At 40.2% G+C, this 25,453-nt stretch overlaps 1 protein-coding gene across 1 annotated transcript in view; it reads right to left on the bottom strand.

The window, feature by feature from the left end:
- LOC115428794 (ataxin-1-like) overlaps nucleotides 1-25,453 on the bottom strand; it is a 337,516-nt gene that overhangs the window by 224,767 nt on the left and 87,296 nt on the right. The window contains 1 exon segment of the mRNA XM_030148017.1: nucleotides 6,230-6,426. The gene's annotated coding sequence lies outside the window, so the exon portion shown is untranslated.

Here is a 25,453-nt window from a genome sequence, read left to right as displayed (position 1 = left end):
AGTAACAGAGGAGCCTCAGTAGATCCAGTGGAGGGCCATGATACAGGCAGAGGAAGCAGAGGGAGACAGCCAGTTAGAAAGGCAGGGGCAGGGGGAAGACATCGGTAATTTGGAGGAAGAGAAGACAACAAAACGGCACTGATCTGCCTTGGTGGAGGTCTGTGCTCTCCAAGTGCTTTTCTAGTATTTGAAAGTACTCAGATATTATAACTGCATAAGGCTGTTTCAAGCAAACATATTACCGCAGCAAAGTCATGTCAAGGGTCATGTCTCCATTTGATGTCATTTGACCTTGGAAAAGTGGGTCAAGGTGACCTGTTTTCAATAGGCTTCTGCTCCATGCCAAGATGCATCCACAGTATAAATTCAGTGCAGATGTCAATGCATTCTTCAGATAATGTGATTACGTCGTTGAATGAACAGACAAACCGATGGACAGACAACAAAACAATTACAATATCTCTTTGGCCATTTCTGGCCAAGGGGTAAAAACTGCTACTTTGACACCATGGCAACTAGACACTGAAAAAAGTTGGGTCGTTTTATCAACAAGAAAGAGAGGCTTATCATGCTGTGTAGTCTCAAGTTTAATTCATTTTTACTTAGATCACACTTGACATCTAGCTACTATCTAACTCACATCCATTAACATTAACAATAGATGTAAAAAGAGAAATGGGGAAAATGCTCTCCTAACATGTAACCGTATCACCATCATCTTACCATGAACTAGTCCAGTGTGACAGCTGAACCCAGAAATCTAAATGAGGGTTATGGCTTTATCCTTTCTGTCCACACTCTTAACTCTTACCTATTGTATAAAATTTGTGTGGTACATTGGCCAGCACTATATACAATGGAGTGTGCCAATATTATTCTCTTTTGCTAAAACATTTATAGGGTATAGTTAGCTCATTTGCTAATCTTCCTAGGTGTGGCAGCTCAGCTATATTTAAGATATACTACAAATCATGGCTGAGTTTGTCCATATTTGACTCAGCACCAAGTTACTAAAATAATAAATTATAATAAATCGCCTACCAAATTAATCATGACTACATGACAAATTTCAAGTCAGATGTTAAATTATCAATTGAAACAATAGGAGAGGAGATCTGAAGGTGGATATACTTTGTGAAATCTTGAAATTTGAATGACGACAGTAAGTAGTAAATAGTGATGGTGAATTTCTAGTATTGATGAGATGGTGAAAACATAAAGCATTTCTCCTGTCTATTCTTGTAGCAGTTCCATTGTTTAGAGGTGGTAGTGTCACCTTTAATATTTCACAAGGGAAACAGCTAGTGATGTCCTGATCTGGATTTTTTTTTTTTGCTTCCAATCCAATTTTTACCTCCGTCAAGGAGGTTATGTTTTTGCTGGCATTGGATTGTCTGTCTGTCTGTCCGTGTGCAAGATAACTCAAAAAGTTATGGACAGATTTGGATGAAAATTTCAGGAAATGTTGATACTGGCACAATGTACAAATGATTACATTTTGGTGGTGATTGTGTGTGTGTGTGTGTGGGGGGGCACTGGTCTGCCTTGCCGGAGGTCTGCGCTTTCCGAGTGCTTTTCTAGTTTTAGAATTAGTTTTGCCAATACTGATCCGATAACGACTTTTTACTTTATTTATGCTATTATTTTAATTGAGATGACATATGGGCTTATTGTGGAACCTGAACTAAAACCAATACGACACCTTTGACTCTTAATAGCTTTAGTATACTTTTTGCACTTTCCAAATTCATACTGTGGGCCAAATTCTAACCTTTGGCAGGCTGGTTTTGGCCTGCAGGCCATATGTTTGCCACTGCTGTAGCACATCTATGGACAGGTCTGTCCAGGTATTATATGGGAGTGCGTTCTGTGCAGTACGTTAGTGATGCACAGATCAGCGGGTTACTCGTAGAACAGGTTGGCGTGGGTCAAAAGAATGTCAGTTTGTTTGCTGGGCTGGGTCAAATAATTCAACAAAAACCCTGAGGGTTGAAAAAAACCCGACTCATGCATCACCACCGTACGTACCTCATAATCAATATGTGCAGACCATAAAGTGAAAGTGAAACTTACAGACACTCTACTAATTCCTTTGCAGCTCCCCCCCCCCCGTCTACTGACAAAATCTGATCCGATCTTATAAAAAATGCCAGATTGGCAGCTGATACCAATCTTAAGATCGGATCAGGACATCCCTAGTAACAGCAGGTGATAACGGTACTTCTGCTTCTTGGTGACAGGTGAGCAACATCCCATAAATACTGCGAAAAGCACACTATATAAGATTGCATTCCAAAACCAGCCACTGGTTGACAAGATGAGTCACAGGAGATGGCATCAGATGACTGTAGCCAAGCCAGGCCAGTCACCACTGCTACTTCATCCTATCTGTCGTTATGGACACCATTGCTACAGACGCCAATGCCGCAAACACTCCAGCTTTTACAGATCTTACTGGTTTTATCAGTCTATTGCCCAGTTCTCTGGCATAATATACAATCGTGGTCCCCGTGTGATCTGACCACTAGTTTTAATCCGGGTCAACTCACCTGCTAGCCCAGCTACCACAAATAAATTCTCCCCCCTGGACCAAGAAGATGATTCTGCTCCTCTCACTGAGGACCCCCAACCTTATCTTCCGGCTCCACACTTACGACGCAGCTCAGTGCCAGTGTTTACACCCACGCCGCGGCTTGTGTTTCCAAAACCTAAGGCAACTGCATTGTTGAAACATACATTTCACGTGGAGCTTCAGCAGCCCTCTTTGCCATCGGCCATACGACATCTGGGCTTGCGCTTCCCTGGACCAGCATAAGTAGCTCAGCACCTCGGGAAACGTAGCACCTCCACCTTCACCAACGCCCACTCTGACTTGGGGAGGCCCAGGAGGGGCCTCACTCCTCACATATGCGTCACTCCAACCCCCGCTTCTCTTTTCCATCAGTGGGTCTGGGGGGCTTGCTAAACAGGTTGCTGAGGATATTCCTGACGACCGTTCCACTGGGAGGTACGGTCATTTAGGATATCAGTGATCCCGCAGCTGATCTCTCAATATCCGTCAGCCTCCACTGTGGTTGCTCACATTGGTACATGCAACCGTAAACTGAGGCAATCAGTGAAGCTTAAGGAGAACTACATCTCCCTCATAAGTACCATTCTGGACTCCGACAAACAGTGTGTAGTTTCTGGCCCCTTTGCCCCCTTGTTTGTGATGAAGAGGTGATATAAAGTTTCACCGGCTCTGATAACTCCACATCTGGCTCAAAGGATACTGCCGCAGCAGAGACATCCCATATGTAGATAACTTCACTTCTTTCCTCAATATAGAACTAACCTCTTCAAAAATGACAGCCTCCACCCAAATCTCATCAGATCTCACCTCCTGTCCCTGAACATTGAACTCACCCTGCGATCTTGCATGGCTTTCTCTGGCTGACGGTCAGTAATTCCACACTCTAAACATTATAGCAGTCCAGTGACAGTCTCATCTATCCCTGTTATCACAAAATATAGGCCTAAGAAATGCACTTCTGATCCCACCAGCTCAGTGAACTGCAGTAATCTTAGTCATATCACTCCACTTATCAGTCCCTCACACAGGAATGCACCTCAAAAAATAAAAATGGCTCAATTAAATGTCAGGTCACTGACAAATAAATCATTTTTAATAAATGAACTCATTTGTACACATAGTCTAGACTTCACTCTACTAACTGAAACCGGGCTGGATGAAAATGGAGCCACTACACTTATTGAGACTGCGCCTCAAAACTTCAATTTCTCTCATACCACTAGAACTGGTCAGAGATGTGGTGGAATTGCTGCTGTCTTCTCTGACATTTATGGCTGTAAAGTCCACCTTGGTAAATTCACATCTTTTGAATACCTTGCTTTATCAGTACATTGCAAAGCTACAGTCTTAATAATAACTACCTACTGTCCACCAATATCCAAATGTACATTTTGGAGAAATTCTCTGAGCTACTATCAAAGGTTTCCACTGAGTACGACTGTCTTATTATATCTGGTGATTTTAATATTCACATTTACATTGAAACTGATCCAGAAGCCATAAGCTTTACTAGTCTACTGGAGACAATTGACCTCTCTCAGCATGTCCAAGGACCCACCCACAATAAAGGACATACTCTGGACCTTGTCATCTCAAAAGGACTTAACATTACCATGCCCCTTGTTATGAATGTAGCTTCCTCTGATCACTGTTGCTTTTGTTTTGATGTTTCTGTTTTCCCCGTACAACATAATAGCCCTCAAATACTCAAAAGATGCATAATTAATAACAATACTATTGAAAGCTTTCAAAAAGTGTAAAAGGAGTTGTCATTGTCCATAACATCCTCAACTGGGACTGGCGACCTTGTGGACAACTTCAACTCAAAAATACAGAGTGTATTTAACAAAATTGCACTGCTCAAAATCAAATATGTAAAAAAACTAAAGACTTCCTGGAGAAATGGAATGGACATCAGACACTTAAAGAGGCAGTGTCGTCAGGCAGAGCAACAGTGGAGAAAAACAAGACTTCAGGTTAGGGCTGAAAGATATATCATTATCGTATTGATATCTAGATATGAACACTCAAGATATTAATATCGAAAAAGCAACGATATAAACGATATAGATTTCCCCTGCGCTCGCCCTGCATGTACAGCTCTGGAAGTCACAACAAATTTCATTTATTCGTACTTAATGTTAATGTTGATGACTGGCAGTGAGTTCTCATAAATAAAACTGCAATTTCCACATTCTTTTGTATTATGATCGCATTTTTTCTGAAAAATGCTTGGTTTTCACCGAACCCGTAGTCATATCGCATCATATCGATATTGAGATATCTGGCATGAATATCAAGATATGAAATTTTGTCCATATCATTCATCCCTACTTCAGGTTCACAATGACATTTACAAGGATAAACTGAATGAATACAACAAGGCCATTAAACAAGCTAGACAGTATTTCTTTTCTAAAATCATAATTGAAAATATTAATAATAGTAAAGTACTCTTCTCAACTGTTGACAGACTTGTTAATCCACCATCCCTTCAGAAATGTTGTCCTCAGAAAAATGTGACCAATTTGCTTCATTCTTTAATAACGAAATCATTACTAGTAGATAAAACATTAGTGCCTTAACATCTAAAACTGAACTTGCCCTTCCTTTCTCCAGGAGCTCCACCTGTGTCACGTCTTATTGTAACTGTTTAGATCTGATAGAACTTGACAATATTGTTGGTCAACTAAGGTCCTCAACCTGCTGCCTGGACCCTCTCTGAACTACATTTTTCAAAACTGTACTTAACTGCTGAGCACCAGAGGTTCTCCATATCATTAACTGGTCTCTTCAGTCAGGTATATTTCCCACATCACTAAAAACAGTTGTCATCAAACCACTTCTGAAGAAGAGCAACTTAGATCAAACTGTCACTGCAAATTACAGGCCTATCTCCAATTTACCATTCCTCAGCAAAATACTTGAAAAAAACAGGTTACATTCAGCTCAAGAACTATCTCACATCAAACAGCCTTTTAGATACTTATCAGTCTGGTTTTCATCCCCACCATAGCACAGAAACAGCACTTATTAAAGTTATAAATGACCTAAATAGAAACACAGACTCCAAAAAAATTTCCATTCTGGTTTTCTCGATCTTAATTCTGCATTTGATACCGTTGACCACAAAGTCTTACTGGAGAGGCTTGAGCAACGGGTTGGCTTATCTGGCCCAGTTCTAAACTGCAATTTTTAAAAACAGGTTAAAAACGTACCTTTTGTCGACAGCGTTCTGTTGAGTTGCATGTGTGGTTGTGTGGGTATGTGCACATGTGGAAGTTTAAGTATGTACATATGATTGTTCACGTGCACTTGCACTCTCTTTTTTATGATTGTTTTTTATGTTGTATCCCTGTTGTGAAGCACATTGAGTCTGCCTTGTGCATGAAATGCACTTTATGAATGAAGTTGAATTTAATTGATTTTGTCCTGTTCTTGGATCTTTCGTCTGAACTACACTTAACAACAAGGCAAAAAAAAAAAAACCTGATGAATGATATGAGTGACAGGAAAAGGAAGCAGAGAGATTCCAAAACATTGTCAAGTCTTCTGACTCTTTACACTTCTGATTATATTCCAGCTTTTGCACTGACAGCAGCTCAGTGTAGTAGTAAAGTGGCTAATGGTTTGCAAGCTGTCAGACTGAAGGCTTACCTGAGCAGAGGAGGCAGAGCTACTGGGGTGGTGGAGTAGGTGGAGCCTGCTGCTCAGTTGAGAGCTGACAAACGCCTGGAACGGCACTTCTTAGTGTGATATCTGGACCTTTCCACTAATGGAAGCCAGTAGGAAGTGTCCCAGGGGCCTGTGCCGTCTGTCCACGTCTGTCTGTCTGCAGGTGCTGTCACCATTCCCTGCAGAGGACAAGACAGAAAGTTAACCCACTGAATGCACACAAGAGAGGGCAGTATTTGCCTTTAAAAAACAACCATCAGGGTCACCCTTATTACTTGTTCTTGCTCAATTACACCTACATGACCAAATCAGAAGTCTCAATCAGAAAAGTTAGATTTTACACTAAATGTATTAATAGTCATTCAAAATCATTATCGACCAAGTAAAGCAAACCCATTGAAGGCTTGTTGTCACAAATTTTATCATTTAGTTTCTTACCTGATATTACTGCTTTTTATGTCACCCAGCAAAAAAAGGGCCAAACATTAAACACCCTGTCATGCAGATAGATAGATAGATAGATAGATAGATAGATAGATAGATAGATAGATAGATAGATAGATAGATAGATAGATAGATAGATAGATAGATAGATAGATAGATAGATAGATAGATAGATAGATAGATAGATAGATAGATAGATAGATAGATAGATAGATAGACAGATAGATAGATAGATAGATAGATAGATAGATAGATAGATAGATAGATAGATAGACAGACAGACAGACAGACAGACAGACAGACAGACAGACAGACAGACAGACAGATAGATAGTGCTGTGAAGCGATTACAATTTTTAATCAGATTAATCACAGGGTTACTGTGGATTGATTTTGATTCATCATGATTCAAAACCATTCATGTTTAATCTATATTAATCATGTTTAATTTTGCATGAGCAAAGAATGGAATATATATGCACTTAACATGTTTATTAAACACCTTCAACAGTTTCAACTAAACAGCTTGAAACAACTGTTCCTTCTTGTTTTTTTTGGTACTCAAATTCCCATCGGGAGGACCAGTGTGCTGTTTAGTGTCTTCCATCTTTATAGGCTGGTTCTGCTGCCTGTCATTACTGGATCAACTGCCCATTTGTGCAACTGCCCGAAATGCATTGCCAGAGATGTTCAGAGGCATTCTGCACTGCAGATGGGTTAACTGCATTATCATTTTTTTTTTTCCCACTATATTTATTGAACATGTTCAATGAACACGACAGACATATCAATTTGTAGCAGTCAATGCACAATCAAAAGTGACATATCTGACTGTCAACACACATCCCTTCCCACCCACCCAACCCACAGGCCAAAAAAAAAAAAAAAAAAGGAAAAACATAAAAATAAAAAAAAATCAAAAAACAGAAACCATAAATAATGATAAAGGAACTCAAATCATAAAAGTAAAAAATTAGTAAAGTACACAGAAATAAGAGAAGAAAGGAAAAGACAACACACAGTGTCTAATTCCCTCTTTTCCTCTCCTTTCCCCTCTTTCTCAATGATGCTTAATCGTCTATATTCTGAGGAAAATCTGAAGAATTGAAATACCGTAAAAATGGATCCCAAGTGGTATGAAATAATTTAATTGAGCCTCTAAGAGAAAATCTCAACTTTTCAACCTTAAGATTGTAAAGCACCTCATGTACCCACCGGACATGCATTATCATTTTTAATCAGAGTAATCATGATGATGGATTAATCTGCATTAACGCGTTAATTTTGACAGCCCTAAAATAAATAAAAATACCTTACCATATCTCTTTAGCTGGGCAATACACACACACACACACACACACACACACACACTTAATTCATCTTGCTTCATCTTGTGTCTTTTATGTGTCGTATCATCTTTTTCATCAAGTTGAATTGTTTTCACCTTCTTTTATGTCAATTTCGTCATTTTGGTCTTGTTATGCGTTTAATTAATAATTTCAAGTCAAAAATAACCATCTTGTTTCTTCAAAAATCAGCCCTTAAACTAGAATGAAATGACTTGACATTGATTCCTATAATTATTGATATCAGTTGATAACATTTTTGGCCATATTGCTGGACCACAAAGTTTTATGAAAGTAGGTGCTGCAGTTTTTCAACACAGAAAGATTAAAAAATAAATGGTTACAAGTATATAACTGTTGAATCTGCAAAAGCAGTAAACACATAACTAAAATCACTATGAGTGTTAATCAGAACATGGCCTACCCCCCTTATTGTCAGTCTTATCTGAGTCTATTTTAGTAGATCTGTAAGGACATGCCTAACCTGTTGACTCTGCACTGAGTAACTCATAAAACATAAATAGACCCCAAATGTTTACATCCACCCTTCTCATTTTGCACATCTACTCTGACTACCACTATCCTGCTGCAATTCCTTTGGTGTCGATCTCTCCATCCTGCTCTCAGGAGTATTCAGAACAAACACCTGTACTATTTATACACCGCCATCCTGTCACCATGACAGCTACACTTTGTTTACCCACATGAGACAGTGGTTTGTGATAGGTGTCCTCCTTTTTCAAAAGAAAAAAAAAGGAAAAGAAAACGTACTTATTTGGAAGCACTTAGGTCGCTTTCATGAGCCTGGCTCGCTCCCTCCGGAAAAGACAGTGTTTCATTTTGACCCAAACACCTCTGGTAACCTCACAGCTATTATGATGGAATGGAAAACAGGTAACAAAAGTAGTATTTCGGTGAGGCACAGCTAGTTTGTTTCTTGATTTTCTTACTATTTGGATCATACCCTGACAACTGTAGTTGATACACTAACAGAACTTCATGATTTGTGAGTCAAGTGTGCAAAAGTTCATGATGTACACTTCCATGAAGCTGAAACATGGTAACTATCCTTGTAATGTTTATATTTATCAAGACATACAGTATATTGCTTTTGTTAAAATTCTCAGACAAAATATTTCCAAATGTTTCAGTGTGTCATTGCTTTACTTAATTTTACTTGTGTATATTTTTATGTTCAGGCATTTGTACAATCTGAGTTACATGTATTATGTGCGAAGGTCCTTTTTAAAGATTATTATTATCATTTTGTTGTACATTCTACTTAGTGTCATGTTCTGACAATAAGGGAGTTAAAACACAAACAACTGTCTTCATCTTGCCTTCATCCTGTTCAATAACAACTCCTTTTCATTTGTTCATTTAGTGATGTGAAAGCTAGTCAATAGTGAATCAGAAAATCAGGGACTAAAAGTGGGTTTTGTCTTGATATGGTGTGTTTTTCTTAAAAGCTGTTTGTCATTTTGTGTCATATTTTGCATTGTTTTTGTCCTTTTACATTGTTTTCATAGACCATTTTCACACTGGGTATCCGAGTGCATATCTGAGTACACTGGACCCCAAAGTTCAATTAATTTTATCAATGTGACTGCAAATGTTCCATGCACGAGTACCATACCCGAGTCCAGCTAAAAAGGTAGTCCTGGGTAAGACTGCGTGGATTCCAGTACGGAACGTTGCAGTGTGAAAGCAATCTGTACCCAAGACTGGAACTGAGCTAATCACCACTCTGCCAACGGAAGTGACCTAATCACCACTCTGCCAACAGAAGTGACCTAATCACCACGAGACCACAGACAGCGCTCCTGTCTCCTGAAAAATCCTCAGATTCGCGCAGCACAGGCTTGCTTTATCAACCAAACCGCTCAGTGATATATCAGGGACAATGACGATTGCTCTTCTTCTCTTTGCCTCAAACAGGCTAACAGAAGGAAAAGTACTGCCTGTCTTGCCGCCATTGTAGAAAAATGAACAGAACAGTCACTCGGTTGATGACTAGGAATGCAAATTATCGATTATTCCATTAATCATTAGTTGATTGACCTTATCGATCGATTAACGATTAATTGATAAGCGGCAATTTTTCTGGGAATCTGAATTTCTCTTTCGATCAAGTCTATAAGAATAAAAGCTAAAATATTGTTTATATACTTCATTGAAAAAACATGTCATATTCCTTAATGACTGATTTATTGAACCATTGGATACAGTAAGACAATGACATGTATGGAGTAGAACTAAAGAAATTCTGCAGAGAAATTCATTTAAATAAATTGATCTGAGGAGGGGCAGTTTAGAAGAAATGGACATGACTTTGCATCACTGACATGATGAAGCGAGATTCAGCAGAGATGCCCCCCCCTCTCCGCTATGTTCGCATGGCCACCGGGGTGACCGCGGGACCTAATAAAGGTTTGCACGGGACCTACTAAAGGTTTGCATGTATTTAAACTAATTGCACATGCAAAAAATGGATTTAGTAACAGTGCGCACTAAGGGTTGTGTTTTTCAAAGGTGCAAAATAGCACGTCTGCATCCAGTTAGTACATTTGCCACAATGAATATGCAATATGGGGTGTTTGCATGCAATTGTGCATGTGCTGGGAGGAGAAAATGTAAATACGTTATTTTAACACACGCAAAGTGATTTATCAAACCCAAAAGCAATTTTGCTCATAGAAACTGCGTCTATATTTAACACGTCTCAAAAGGAGGAGCAAACAGTTTGCATGCGCAATTGTGCACACATGGAAGTGGGTAGGAGACATTGAAATGATGCAATGAGATGCAGAGAATGCATTTTTCACCCTCATGTGAACGTTTTTGGAGTGACGGAAGAAAAAATAATTGAGACGTATTCGCCCCACACACACACACACCCACACACATACCCACTTTACAGGACTCTTTTCCACTCCTGATGAGTGTGATTAAAAATACACACCGATATTAGGCTACAGTGTGACAGAATTGTGTGCACCTGACAGTCATTCAAATCCAACCATCCCACCACCACCACCACCTTTCAAATGACAAAGGAATGATTGAATGAGTCATGTAATACCTTCTATGACAAAACTCCTCCAACGTTACATTTCCGTGCGTCTAGATCATTCAACACACTGTTACCATTGGTGGATCCCAAAGTAGTTAAGCGTACGCAATATCCTCATTTAAATTGGGCGGTCTGCAAGACTTTGACTGTGTTTCCCTCCATCATGTCCCTAAAGCGATTCTAACTCATCAACACCATGATCCGGTTTGATGACCGGTTATCCCAGCTGCAGTGTCGCAGCGCGGACAAACTGGCAGCCTTCGGACAGGACGTGGAAAAGGGCAATTAACCGACAATTAATAATTTAATCGAGCAAATTATTATCGACAATTAATCGATAGTCGATTAATTGTTTACATCCCTATTGATGATGTAAGGGTTTGTCACTTCCACGTTTGTTGGATAGCTACAGAATTCCTTCCACACCGCCACCTACTGTAACTGGCCCTGGAACACCCACTCGTTCTCAGGCATGGGCCGCAGTACCTGCTTGTCAACACAACATCTGCAGGAAAGGTGAGATCGTATCCATGTACAGCACGAATCCAGATACCCAGTCTGAAAACGCACTTTTGTAGTCCATGTTTTGTGTGTGGACCAGAGTTACAATCCCATAAAAAGTCTACAATGCACAGAACATAGAGTCAAACAAGGGGCTTGCATGTTTTTTGATGCCATTGTCAGAGAGTGAGGAGGTATTCAGTTGGAGGCAATCTGCAACTTCACTATTACATGTTGCTACATATCACACAATGAACCTTGAAGTCTCTTACTGCTAAACCACTTCTGAAAAGTTGCTGACTCATATTTACAATTTCTGCAAAGCTCTTCAGCATGTTCTTATTCAATGGAACTCCAGTGTCACAGAGCACTACCGTCATACCCAAAAGTTTTTGCAGTGATGCAAATTTTGTTTTCACCAGCTTTGATGCATCAGGTTTTTTTATGTTTTCTAAGGTACATTGGAGAACAATTATAAGCTTTTTATAAGTTTCAAAGAGTTTTTTTTGGCAAATAAATTATATTAATGCAAAAAGGGAATTTTTGTTACTACCAAAACCTTTGGCCACAATTGTGCAATGTGTCATGTTTTATCCAGATATGGATTTAGATTTACAACAATACTGGTGCAATTAGTGCTACTTAACAAGCAGATTATTCTAAACAAATAAATAGATGTGGTAAAGTTTTTACCCTAATGCGGAGTGAAAGAGATTCACTCAACCAACAGACTCTTCTCATTACAGTAACCCCAGAGGCTGTTACCATGGAGACAAAGACATGTCCCAAGGTCACTGGGTGGAGCTGAAGCAATAGGTTGAACCCTGAAACAAGGCATCGCCTTGGCAACCCAAAATCAGGTCAAATGCTCATGTGACAACCAGGGCCTGAAGACAGAAACTGATACTAACAAACACTTTTTCTTCTTTGTACCAACACAACAAATATATCCTAGAACATGCAGGCATGTGGAACCTGCAAGACACAGCATTTAGAGTCACGTACATACTCCTCAACCCACACCAGAGGAGCAGCACACACAAACAAAGGAGAAGAAACAAAAATGCAAAACAATGGAGGCTAATATGAAAATGCTGATCATACAGTGAGTGTGACATACAAAGCATTAGAAGCCATTACAGGTAATGTGCACAATAGACTGTTTTTTTTGTTTTGTTTTGGGGTTTTTTTACAATGTAATCTTATCTTGGTAATACAAGGTCAGCCAATGCTTCCTGACTTGTGACTGTCATACTATTTGTTTCTATATTTTCTGAATAAAACTGAAAAAATGAAATTACTGCTCTAAAGCTCTGAACTCATCTCCACAATCCACAAGCAAAGACAACATACAGTGCAGTTTACATTTTAAGTTTGTATAGGAATAAAGAAGTCAGCGAGATTATTTACCACTACAAGCTCTGTCACTTAACAAGTGTAACTCTGAGAGCTGGTATGGAATTCACCTTGTTTGTCTCATGGAAAAGTGTGGTCCAAAGTGTTGTTTGCAGATTTTAGGATTGAATGCCTAAAGCCCTACTGCGCATTTGTATCATGGATGTGATATTTCCTATTTACAGTTCCTTTAATCCATCCATGGCTCACAACCATTAGTATATCATCATTCACCCTCTGGCATAAGAAAGAAATTAGATGTTTAATGTCTTTATGTGGCTACAGTGCTGTCCAAGAAAAGCTGGATGGTTCCTTCAGATAGAGGTGCATTTATGAAAACATTTTACAACAAATGTTAGAGTGGTTGTCAGTGGACCTGGCTGTAATGCCAACTGAAAGTATAACATCTAATGGTGACTCTCCCTAAAAATAGACAATAAAGATATTCATAAAAGTAGACAATCAAGAGTGACTTTGGGGAGTTGGCCAAACTCCTGCCTAATCCTGCAAATCCTAACATTAAATTAGGCTGTTGACATAACAAGATTGTGATGCTAACAACACTGCATCATGATATGCACCCACTTTAAATGAGTCAGGTGAAGTTCTGCTCTGGAGGACAAAAATCTCATCTCGCTGAATAGAGGAGGAACATATTAAAAACAGCAGATATAAATGGAAAGACAAGATGGTATTGTTTACTATCTGAATGTGTCAGGATACAAGTCAAATTTTTAATACCAATTGTAAATGTGCTCTTAGTTTGCGGTCTAGGATCAGTTTCCTGTCTGCTTGTATTCTACAATACTAGCAGCCTGATTAGGTCCAGAATGCATTGTTAATTCTTCATGTGCATCTACAATGGCGCGCCCTGCCCCTTTTTCTCTGCTAGCTATTGGTCTCCTGCTCGTTGTCCCTCTGTCACACACAGCAATGGACACACATACACTCTCAGAGGCAGAGCCAGCACAGCTGTCAACAGAGAACATTCAGCCATAGGTGGGTTGTGTGTGTGTTTGTGTGCATTTGAAACTGTGTGCCTGGTGTAAAGAGGAGCAGAGCAGTATCCACTGCAGGATTACACCCTGACCTAGCTTGTCTGGCTAATGCTTCTGTTACCACCAACAACATTCACACTGACACACCAACAAAATTCAAGGACCTCTAGGCGTTCAGAGAGAGTTATACGTTTTTCTTACTTTTAGGCTTGCATTCCCACCTCTCTTTCATGTTATACTGACTTATGTGACCAAAAATATATTCTGTTTGTTTGGTCTCTTTTTATATCTATTAAAATCAGTTCTCAGTAGGCCAGCAGGACACTATGTTTCCTTGGGGATTTTTTTTTTTTTTTTTTTCTTCCTTTTACATGCATTCTTTGTGGTCTGGTTTTATCCTACTGTGACTCAAGAAATTAATTAACTACAGAATACCAAAAAAGGATCAGTAGTCACCCAACCTAAGGGGGTAATACCACTGAGTATGACTTTCACTCAACTTTTCTGCAGCAAATATTCTGTAATAGACCAGCTGTTTTCATGTAAGGGCTACAGAAAAGTACAGTGTTCCACAGGTCTTTAACTGCATTGCAGGATCTGGGTTCACTACTTCCATATGAACAAACCAGCAGCTGAAAAAAAAAAATCTAAATTATTTGACAAACATATTGTTGAGCAGTCCTTCACAATAGTTTTTACACAAGCTGTAATTAGACAGTATATACTGTTTTTATGGCATCCAGTCTGCTGTTACCTCTCTGCTATCGCTTATCAAATTAAGCCACAAACTTGCAAACTGTTTAAAGTGCTGACCAAGGGGATAGTGTTGTTCAGACCTAGCAGTGTGCCCGTATCAATGTAAAGCCAGGTATACAGGATCTTAGGACTAGGTCTCACACTTTCACTTCACAAAAAGAAATGAGACTACCAAAGCCCAAGACTCCAGTCCACTTGGTGGCAATAATGTACCTCTAAGCTGGTTTTAACAACTGCCAATAAACATTTAGGAGGAGGAGGAGGAGGAGGAGGAAACAGGAACAAAGCAGCACCATCCTCAACTATGACTTTACCATAACTTTTTTCCTCCAGTGTTTACATGTTCCATCCTGTATGGTTTTCAGCTCATTTCTTCCATCATCTTCATATCTGCCATTTTCCAATCCAGGTCCAGTTCTAGTCACTCATGTCCCATCTCACATCGACCAAAAGAGCATGTGAACGTAAACAAGCATAACATGCTCCGTGCACATCTTCCTCTTCCTCTGGTGAACTGTTATCCTCATTTGTGTTAAAAGATTCAGTTCGGCAGCAAATCACTTAAGGTTTGCCAGACAATGTCTGTTTAGAAAAAAATAATATTACGTACAGAATAAATTGGATTTAGCACCATGATGCCATTCCCATCGGGCTGCTGATCTGGGACATTTTTTTTTTTATTTATCACAATCCCAATAATGGGAAACGTTGGTTCAGCTAGTTTAAATAAACCCAAGTGGTTTACCAAGCCAAGCCATAAATCAACTCAAATCTTCCTGGCAATAAGTATTGAATAATAAGCGGACATGTCTACTACAAGGTGTGAAGACACTGGGACACTTTCAGAGGTGATCTCAAACACATCAAAAATGTCCACATTCTCTTAGCACTGTGAACATGAATGTGTCCTGAAATGAATTCAAGGACTCAGTAATCAACTGACCAATACCAGTGGTGTCATATTGAAGTGTTTTCAAGATGTCTGAAAATGGCGAAAAGCACAGACAGATGAGCACACAAGCCTGCAGAAATACATGAATAAAAGTTAAGTGCTTGAAGATTCAATTATCATGCAAGTCTATGTCTTGCAAGGAATATTTGGTAACCAACAAAATGACCCGTGTTTTCATGATGACATTTAATGTAGGGTATGCCCTGTGCAATTTTGGCTGTCTGAGACCAAAGATGACAAAACACATTTGGTTGTGGCTGAAACATGGTGGTACTACGCACTGTGAGAGAGGTTGTTGTACTGATCTTATGACTTAAGGCCTGTGACTAAATTGTGACACAGTTAAAAATGCATCTACACAACAACTGGTTAAGTACCAATTGGGATGACCATGAAATGATGCACTGATCAAAGTGATCAGTGCAGAAAGAAATCTCAGCAAGCTCCTGATTACGCAAGTCACTCATTACCCCTCAGCACTATCACCACAGGCTAAAGTTCAAAGTTCAGCACTCTTGAAAGCTGTTGCAAATGTGTTTTTGTGTACCTGATGATCATGCTTTTTCCAACTGATAAAGACAGGTTCCTACTACCATTTATGTGTGTCTACATTTATGTACACATAGGAACATAATTCAATAGTATGCCGGGTAACCTGTACAACACAGGTGCAGATGGCATAGACCAGGGATATTCAAATCCGGTCCTCGCGTAGATCCTGCATGTTTTAGATATTTCCCTCTTCCAGCTTACCTGGCTCAATTAATGATCTGCTCATCATCAAGCTCTGCAGAATCCTGATAACGATGTAATGGCTTCCAGATGTGCTGGACGAGGGAAATATCTAAAACATGCAGGACACCAGCCCTCGAGGACCGGATTTACCCCTGGCATAGACAGTGTTTCAGGTAAAACAGACAATGACATTCTAACCCTGTACACCACTAAGATACAGCACACTAGTGTACAGAGATAAAGGTAAAGGTCAGATTCAGAGAAATATTTCAACACCTCTCTCCTCTCTTAACTCTACAGCAGGGTTACTGCCTGACACTTGTAATGCTCACTTTAGGGAAAAAAATTCCGTTATAGCCTTTTTATAGACAGTGCAGTAGACAACCAATTTTTAACGCTGATAGTGTGGAGTAGGGGTGTAATGAGACAGAAAAATTTCGGTTCAGTACGTTTTTGGAACAGGGGTCTTTGGTTCGATACATTTTCGATACGGTTTTGGAGACTAGTGAAGGGGGGGTATGGGCAGGGTGCACTCTGTAACTACCTGTGGGACACAGGACGTTTCTACAAAATATTGTTCAGTCCTTTGTGCATTAACAGGCATGTTATGTATTTTTGTATTTTTGAATGCTCAATGTTCATATATGGCAAATGCTGTAAATTACTGAGTGTTTTTGAATGCCTAGTTTTTAAACGGCAGTATTCTGTGAGGTACTGTGAACATGACCTCACATTAACACCGCAGCAGAGGCACAGTAAAGGAGAAGAGGAGCAAGTTCACTTGATTTTGCAAACTTGAGTTAAAAAATAAAAACCTTTTTGCTATAAAGGAACTATTTTGTGCCACAAAGCTGCAACATACCAAAAACCTTAAGTGTAACAACATGCTTCCAACACCCAACCCAGCTTCTGTGCCTCTGTTATATTCTCCGTCTTCATGTTTTGTTTTGTTTTTGCAGAGGCGCTGAGGATTTGCTGCTCAATGTATATGGAGGAAATCCTGCGCATGGGTTCTGTTTGCGGCCACTCGGCTTCCCGAGTGTTTGCATTTTTCACATAAGCTACAAGTATTTGTTCAGTACACCTCCGTATTGTATCGAAGGCACCGAACCAAAACGGTTTGTTACACCATTACACCCCTAGTGTGGAGCACAAAAAAAGTTTGTGACGTTTCTTTGAGCTGAAAAATCCTATTTTGAACAATGTCTGAGCAATAAACATAATGTGTGCAAACTTGAAAACCCTCGGCCTTCAGTCCATGCCAAATTTTTTGCACATACAGACGGACGGAAGGACGGATGATGTGCCGAACGCCCACACCCACCCCCCCTCACAGACCTCCATCTGTCCTCAAACCAGACCTCAGTATATAATTCTACAAGTAATGCAACAGACCTGTATAGGGCAGGGTATCACGGCCAATTTCCTTTATTGATTCCATTTCGATTCATAAGGTTCTGAGTCGATTAATGATGATTCGATTTGATCCGATGCGATATCGATTCCATTCAGTGTTAACTGATTGATTCATTTCCATTTAGTGATACCAAAGTATAATTACCTCCGCCAAGGAGGTTATGTTTTTGCCAGGGTTTGTTTGTCTGTCTGCCTGTTTGTTTGTCTGTCCGTTAGTGTGCAACATAACTCAAAAAGGTATGGACAGATTTTGATGAAATTTTCAGGGTTTGTTGGAAATGGGATAAGGAAGAAATGATTAAATTTTGGTGGTGATCGGGGGGCCCACGGGGGGGGCCACTGATCAGCCTTGGCAGAGGTCTGCGCTCTCTGAGTGCTTCTAGTTTTGAGCTGTAACCTGATTATTTGACTACTGCAGCCATGGCTCGCTTTACTTTAGTTAATATTCCTAGAAGGACCAGCTTCCATGACCTGCCTCGGAGAGACTCCGCCGACCAGACGGTCCAGGCGTCCAGTTCCTACGTGCTGCAGGTTCGAGTGTGAGGCCAGGAGGATCTCCCACTCGATAAAGATGCCTGTCTCCCCCAGGGGCTCGCGAGATGGAACCGGCAATGCCTCAGCATCAGCAGTACCCAGGTCAGGTACTTGTGGTCCTGCTCTGAAATATCAGTCTCATCCACTATTACTCGATTACGCAAAATTAAAATAAAATCGATATAAGATCCATTTTTTTACCCAGCCCTTGACCTGTATGTAGAGAACGTTTTGATAAAACTGTGTGAAAGTGAGCTCCCCTAACCTTATCATTGTTGTTGACTATCTCTCAACCTCTGCGGTTGAAAACCACTGGCGTATGCCACAGTTTTTGCACATACATGGAAAGACAGATGGATAGACGGACAGACTGATTACAATACCCTGCTGCCAGTGTGGCCGAGGGTAAAAACCTGAAAATGAATAGAAAATGAAGTATAAAGAGTAGGTGATTCTAGGTTTGACATTTTTGAAACACTTTTCTTCTCAAAGTGAGTCATTCCAGTTGAAAAGCTAATGTCAGCCTGTCAGACTATCATATTATAATTACAGACGTAAAGCATATAGAGCAAGATATGACACCATTTTAGTTTGAGAGATTATTTTGTTTGTTTAAAATGTTTGGCAATAAGTGGAAATTTTGCAGGTGACTCAATAGAAAATACAAAGTGAACCTACAGTGGAAGAGAGAGGAATAAGAATGTTATGTAACTGTACACGTGGACAAGACTTTCTGAAGATTTCCCTTGCTCTGAGAAAAGCTTGTAGGGATAAAAACACAGTTTGAATAAAAGGATTAACTATAATTAACAGCCAAAACATATGGAACCTTTTTCTTTGGGTTAATTATGGAAAAATATTTCCAAATGTTCTACTGTAACATTTAGGCTAGGGTTTTCCTCCCTATACCACTCAAATTTTGTATAGTAAATCCTACAATATTTCTGATGAAGAATACCTGACTTATATATCAAATCTAGACCCTTCTCCTTTTCTTTTTTCTTCTTCACCTATATTTACCCCACTTCCCTTTCCTTCATCAAATTGTTTTACTACACTTCCCTGCCTCTTTCCTTCTGCCTTTCTTCATCCTTCCTCTCTGATTGTATTATCCAGGGCTGTTTGGTGCAACTCAAATACATAGATATGGCAATGAGTACAATCAAAATAAATGAGTATTTATAAGAAAACAAAGTGAGCAAAAAGTGAAACATTATTGGCTTTTCCATTGGACATCTGTGCAAAACATTACTGAATGTCGAAAAAACAGAAGTGCGTAATGTCAGTTTTTCCATTAAAAGTGGGGTATGAGATCTTAGAAGAACGAGCAAGCTACATTTTGAAAATACTCAATTCAAAAGTCCAAACCCCTTTCTTCAGACATCCCCCCAAAGCCACGCCTTCAGAGTATTAGCACGTGCAATGCTTGTTCTCAAGGGATCACAAGTGCTGCACAGCAACAATTCGCCCGAATCCAGCAGCCCCAATCTATGCATATCTCATTCAGTCTCCTCCAACACCTCCGCTCTTACAGAACAGCCCCAATTTATACCTATCTGGCTAACATTACATTTCCTAGTGATTTATGTTTGTGACAAAACAGTTTGCTGTTGAACTTTCCATCCTAATCTAGCTAATATAGCCAAGCTCTGGCTCTGGCTTGTTTCCTGAACAAGTGCTCCAAGCCTCTGAGAATGCATGATTCATGCATGAAGAGGGCAACGTGCCGAAGGGAGAGGGGGGAGGGACAAATGGCAGTTGAGTTTGATAGCCATATCACCATTCAATCATTTCGATTGGGCACTTAAAATGATTGGATGGTGTTTTTCAGTCCTGTCCGTTCCACAGGTGACAACATTTTTTTATTTTTGTGTTAGAGCATTTAATTAATTTTTTTGTAATTGGGGTGTGAAGGGGATTTTAAGCAATATAGTAAAAAAGGAAAACATCTCGCACCCCACTTTTAAATCAAAAATGTGATGATTTGTTTATTTATTAGCGTGAGATGACACGAGAAGTCATTCCATAAACATGGCGATGAACATAAATACGATTTACATATACAGTATATTCATTATTATTATATATTACCCCTCTGTCCCGTACTAAATTGAAAAATTATTCGGTTTTCTGGTGTGTCCACAGATACCACACCATGTTTCTTTTAAACTTTTTTTTCTTTGCTTGTTGTAACATCCGTCAACATCTGTTTTGCTAATTCACCTGACTCTAGTTATGGAAAAAGGCCTTTCCATTGCAGTTTTGTATGATATACCAATTTCACTACGGCTGACAAACCACCTCTTGCCAGCACAAAAAACTTTTCAGCAAAAAAGGAGAGTTTTGGCGAAATTGTCGTTTTTCCATTAGGCAAATTTTTATGTGCAAGTTATATTTTCGCAATTTGAGGGTCAATGCAACTAGCGATAGGGAATAAAACTCCTCTGCAGCATCTAAGTCTGTTTCTATTTTGTCCGTGAACATGAGTGTGAGGAGTTAACATGTGTAACTGAGGTTCTCATCCTACACTAATTCTGAACATTAGAAATGAAGGTGCCATCTTAGGGAATTACTCAGCATTCCTCAGTTGTAGTGAGCGTGCAGAGTGACTTTGATCAATCCACACACCCCCATCCCAACACCAGGATAAGGGGAACATGCTGGGGGGGGGGGGGCGGCTGTAGGGAACATACACATCATCATCTTCAAATGTACACTCACACTATGCTCTGTTAACATTTTCCCCACCATTCAAAAGGCATACATGCTGCCTCCATATGCATAGTAATTATCTACTCCTTTTGATGCTTTCTTTCCCTCTCACAAATATACTGTACATGCATATGAAAGGTCCATATTAAACAGAGGCCTCTGAAAGTCATCTTTACACAGTAAGCCATCTCCTCTTTGCACAAATACACACAAATTTATTTCATCAGAAAAACAACCTGGAAACTAACTTGTTCCTCACTCGTACAACTCTGGCACATAGATGAGTATTTTCAAACACTTGGCATTTTACTGTTAAAATACTTTATAGTAGTTCTATATTCAGCAGAAAGAGTCATACTATATCATGGGTCAGCAACCTTTGCTATCTAAAGAGGCATTTTGGGACAGAAATAGAGAAAAAAAAACTGTGAAGAAAAAAAGATATCCTTACATGTTTTACCTAAAAGTGGTGACCTTTTAAGAAGCTCTTTAGGGTTAGTTGGTACGAAATACGTCAAGAGTACATCAAAGTTTTTGGTGCATTTACAAAACTACAAAGAGACTACAGAATTACACTAAAGAAAAGGGTGATATTTGTCATTATTGTGTTGTGCAGACAAAAATTACTTGTATGTGAAGTCTTTATTTGTAATGGAGTATACAGATGAACACCTTCAGTGGCAAAATAAAAAGTAGTCAACTTTTACTACTACTATTCAGTGGCGCCAAATTCATTTTAGAGGTGGGGGGGCCATGGGGGTTGTTGAATTGAATGACTGTCAGGCGTATTTGTCATACGGCCAGTGCGTAATGAGTGTGTAATGAATGAAATTTGAGAGAGAGAGAAAAAGAGAGGTGGGCAAGGTATGTTGCAGTACTTACAGAGAAACACCCCACCCCGCCCCCGATCTCTTACGATTTACACCCCCCCCGTCCATGCATATGTCACAATTTTAGTCTGCACACTGTAGCCTCATGTCGGTGCGTATTTTTAATCACAATCATCAGATCAAGTGGAAAAGTAACCTTTGCTACAAGAGTCTGTCTTTTGAAAAGGGAAATAAGAATGTATGTAACGAACTGCTGTAGGGATGCACTGATGCCGATACCAGTATCGGGTAACAGTCCGATTCTCAGTGTGTGTGTACTCGTAAAAGTACTCTGATACAACCGCACCAATACGACTTACAGCAGCTTGACATTCACAGTTAAGTGCAGCAGTTACATGGCGGCAGTGTGTGGAGATTTTTCAAAATAAATGATAGTGACAAAAGTAACGCTGACTGCAAGTAACACAGACGGATACAGATTAAGTGTTCTGTCCATCCTCTGCATACATTCCATCCATTTTCCAGGTGCTCATGGATGCATACCCAGACGGAGAATATCACCAGGAACTGTGGTGGTAAGCGGATCTTTTCAAACAGCGACTGTGTGGGTTAGTGAAAAACTACTGACATACACTATATTGCCAAAAGTATTTGCTCACCTGCCTTGACTCACATATGAATTTCAGTGCCATCCCATTCCTAGTCTATGGGGTTCAATATGACATCGGTCCACCCTTTGCAGTTATAACAGCTTCAACTCTTCTGGGAAGGCTGTCCACAGGGTTTAGGAGTGTGTTCATGGGAATTTTGGACCATTCTTCCAGAAGTGCATTTGTGAGGTCACACACTGATGTTGGACGAGAAGGCCTGGCTCCCAGTCTCCACTCTATTTCATCCCAAAGGTGTTCTATGGGGTTGAGGTCAGGACTCTGTGCAGACCAGTCCAGTTCATCCACACCAGACTCTGTCATCCATGTCTTTATGGACCTTGCTTTGTGCACTGGTGCACAGTCATGTTGGAAGAGGAAGGGGCCAACTCCAAACTGTTCCCACAAAGTTGGGAGCATGGAATTGTCCAAAATGTCTTGGTATGCTGAAGCATTCACAGTTCCTTTCACTGGAACTGAGGGGCCAAGCCCAGCTCCTGAAAAACAACCCCACACCATAATCTCCCCTCCACCAAACTTTACACTTGGCACAATGCGGTCCGACAAGTATCATTCTCCTGGCGACCGCCAAACCCAGACCCGTCCATCAGATTGCCAGATGGAGAAGCGCGATTGGTCACTCCAGATAACGCGCCTCCACTGCTCTAGAGTCGTGCCCTACACCACTGCATCCGGCACTTTGCATTGCACTTGGTGATGAATGGCTTGGATGCAGCTGCTCGGCCAAGGAAACCCGTTCCATGAAGCTCTCTGCACACTGTTCTTGAGCTAATCTGAAGGCCACATGAAGTTTGGAGGTCTGTAGCGATTGACTCTGCAGAAAGTTGGCGACCTCTTCGCACTATGCGCCTCGGCATCTGCTGACTCCGCTCCGTCAGTTTACGTGGCCTACCACTTCATGGCTGAGTTGCTGTCGTTCCCAAACACTTCCACTTTCTTATAATACAGCTGACAGTTGACTGTGGAATATTTAGGAGCGAGGAGATTTCACGACTGGATTTGTTGCACAGGTGGCATCCTATCACAGTTCCACACTGGAATTCAGTGAGCTCCTGAGAGCGACCCATTCTTTCAAAAATGTTTGTAAAAGCAGTCTGCATGCCTAGGTGCTGGATTTTATACACCTGTGGCCATGGAAGTCATTGGAACACCTGATTCTGATTATTTGGATGGGTGAGCGAATATTTTTGGCAATATAGTGTATGTATGACAACTACCCTCATCAATATCAATATCAACATTAATATCCACATTAGTGTTTCCTGTGTCATCTCCATGTTTGTTATTACTGACTTCTTCTCAAAAACCTTTACTTTTCTTCGTGGTATTTGGCCAGTATGGTTAATTAAGAGCAGTGCCCTCTGGTGGATTGATTGAGAAATGCTCATTCCAATGCATTAAATTTCAGTAGTAGCACTTTGTTACAGTCAGAAAAATGACAACAACAATAAAGCACATTTGCAAAAGTAACTAAGAACTGTAATGGATTAAGTACTCATATCAGTACTCAGTATCGGCAAGTACTCAAATGTAAGTACTTGTACTTGTACTCGGTCTGGAAAAAAGTGGTATTGGTGCATCCATAAACTGCAGCATTCATGAATATGAAGTTGCTTGTTTTCCACACAGAGGAGTGATTGTTTGCATCACTTTCTCTCTTTGAGGACAGTGTTGCAATGACTGAGTGAGTAACATCAGTGCTTATATAGCCAGTTCAGGAGTCCAGTCACAACACCGTGGACACTGCTTTTTGTGTGTGTGTGTGTGTGTGTGTATACAGCTGCAGCTCGATCAATAGATCGAGGGAGAGAGAGCGCAGTTGCCTGCGAGTCACACAGACAGTGATGCACACGATGTGCACAGGGGCAGAGGGTGCAGCGCTAGAACCTCTTCAGTCTCCACTGAGAGAGAGAGACACCTCTCAGTCACAGCCTCTCAGCACAGTCAGGTCCTGGCCTAATGGTGATGTGCCACTGGTGGAACTGGGCATGGGGGACAGGCTCGTGAAGTGGGAAGGCCAGTGGCCCCTGGCCCCCCTCTGTTCCAGCGCCAATGGTACTATCACTTCTATTCTTGGACTCATTTGGAGTGTAGTCTACATTTTTACAGTGACTTTATGGTAGTGACAATCATCGTAAAATATGTTCTCTCTCTTCTCTATTCTATACAACAGCATTTTTTTGACCACTTTTACCTGGGTTACTCCCTGACAACAGAGTCAACACCGCCACCTAAGATAAAGTTGTCTCTTTTTGCTTAGAGTTACTCACAAAATTTCCCTGAGAAAACACTAATTGGTAGAGCTCTAAGAGGGTTCTGGGGGTGTTTGTTAATTTGGCTCCCCATGTATCTGTGTCAGTGATGTGCAGTCATTGCCATGAAATGAAAAAAACAAAACAAATAATGATAAAATAAAATTAAATAAATGTTGATATTTGTCCGTTGATCTGTTCAAAAACATATTTTCCATGCAATTTAAATATTTTCAAATATGTTTCAATTCAAAATTGCAGAGTTTCCACTTTTCCCATTCAAATACAGGGAAAGAGAGCAGCAGCGACTTCTGCCTCACCTAGGCATGCATAATCTCTCACAAACTGTTCTGGCATCCCATGCAATTAGATTGTGTTGCTGTCTCTCTATATAACAGCAATAAAATGGTTTAAAACATGTACATTATATGCCCTGACTTCCTATAGTCTGGATAATGTATAAAATGTATGCGCGTAACTTGTTCAGTCTAGCAGATCAATCACAAAACCACCTAAAAAAGGCACTCAGTGAGACAGCCAGTACTCCTGCCTCATGGCAGAGGGTCACTCGTGAGCCCACAGGTTCTTGCTTTCA

This window comes from Sphaeramia orbicularis, chromosome 11 (assembly GCF_902148855.1).
Source record: "Sphaeramia orbicularis chromosome 11, fSphaOr1.1, whole genome shotgun sequence".
Taxonomy (NCBI): domain Eukaryota; kingdom Metazoa; phylum Chordata; class Actinopteri; order Kurtiformes; family Apogonidae; genus Sphaeramia; species Sphaeramia orbicularis.
This window is presented reverse-complemented; position numbering and strand designations above follow the sequence as displayed.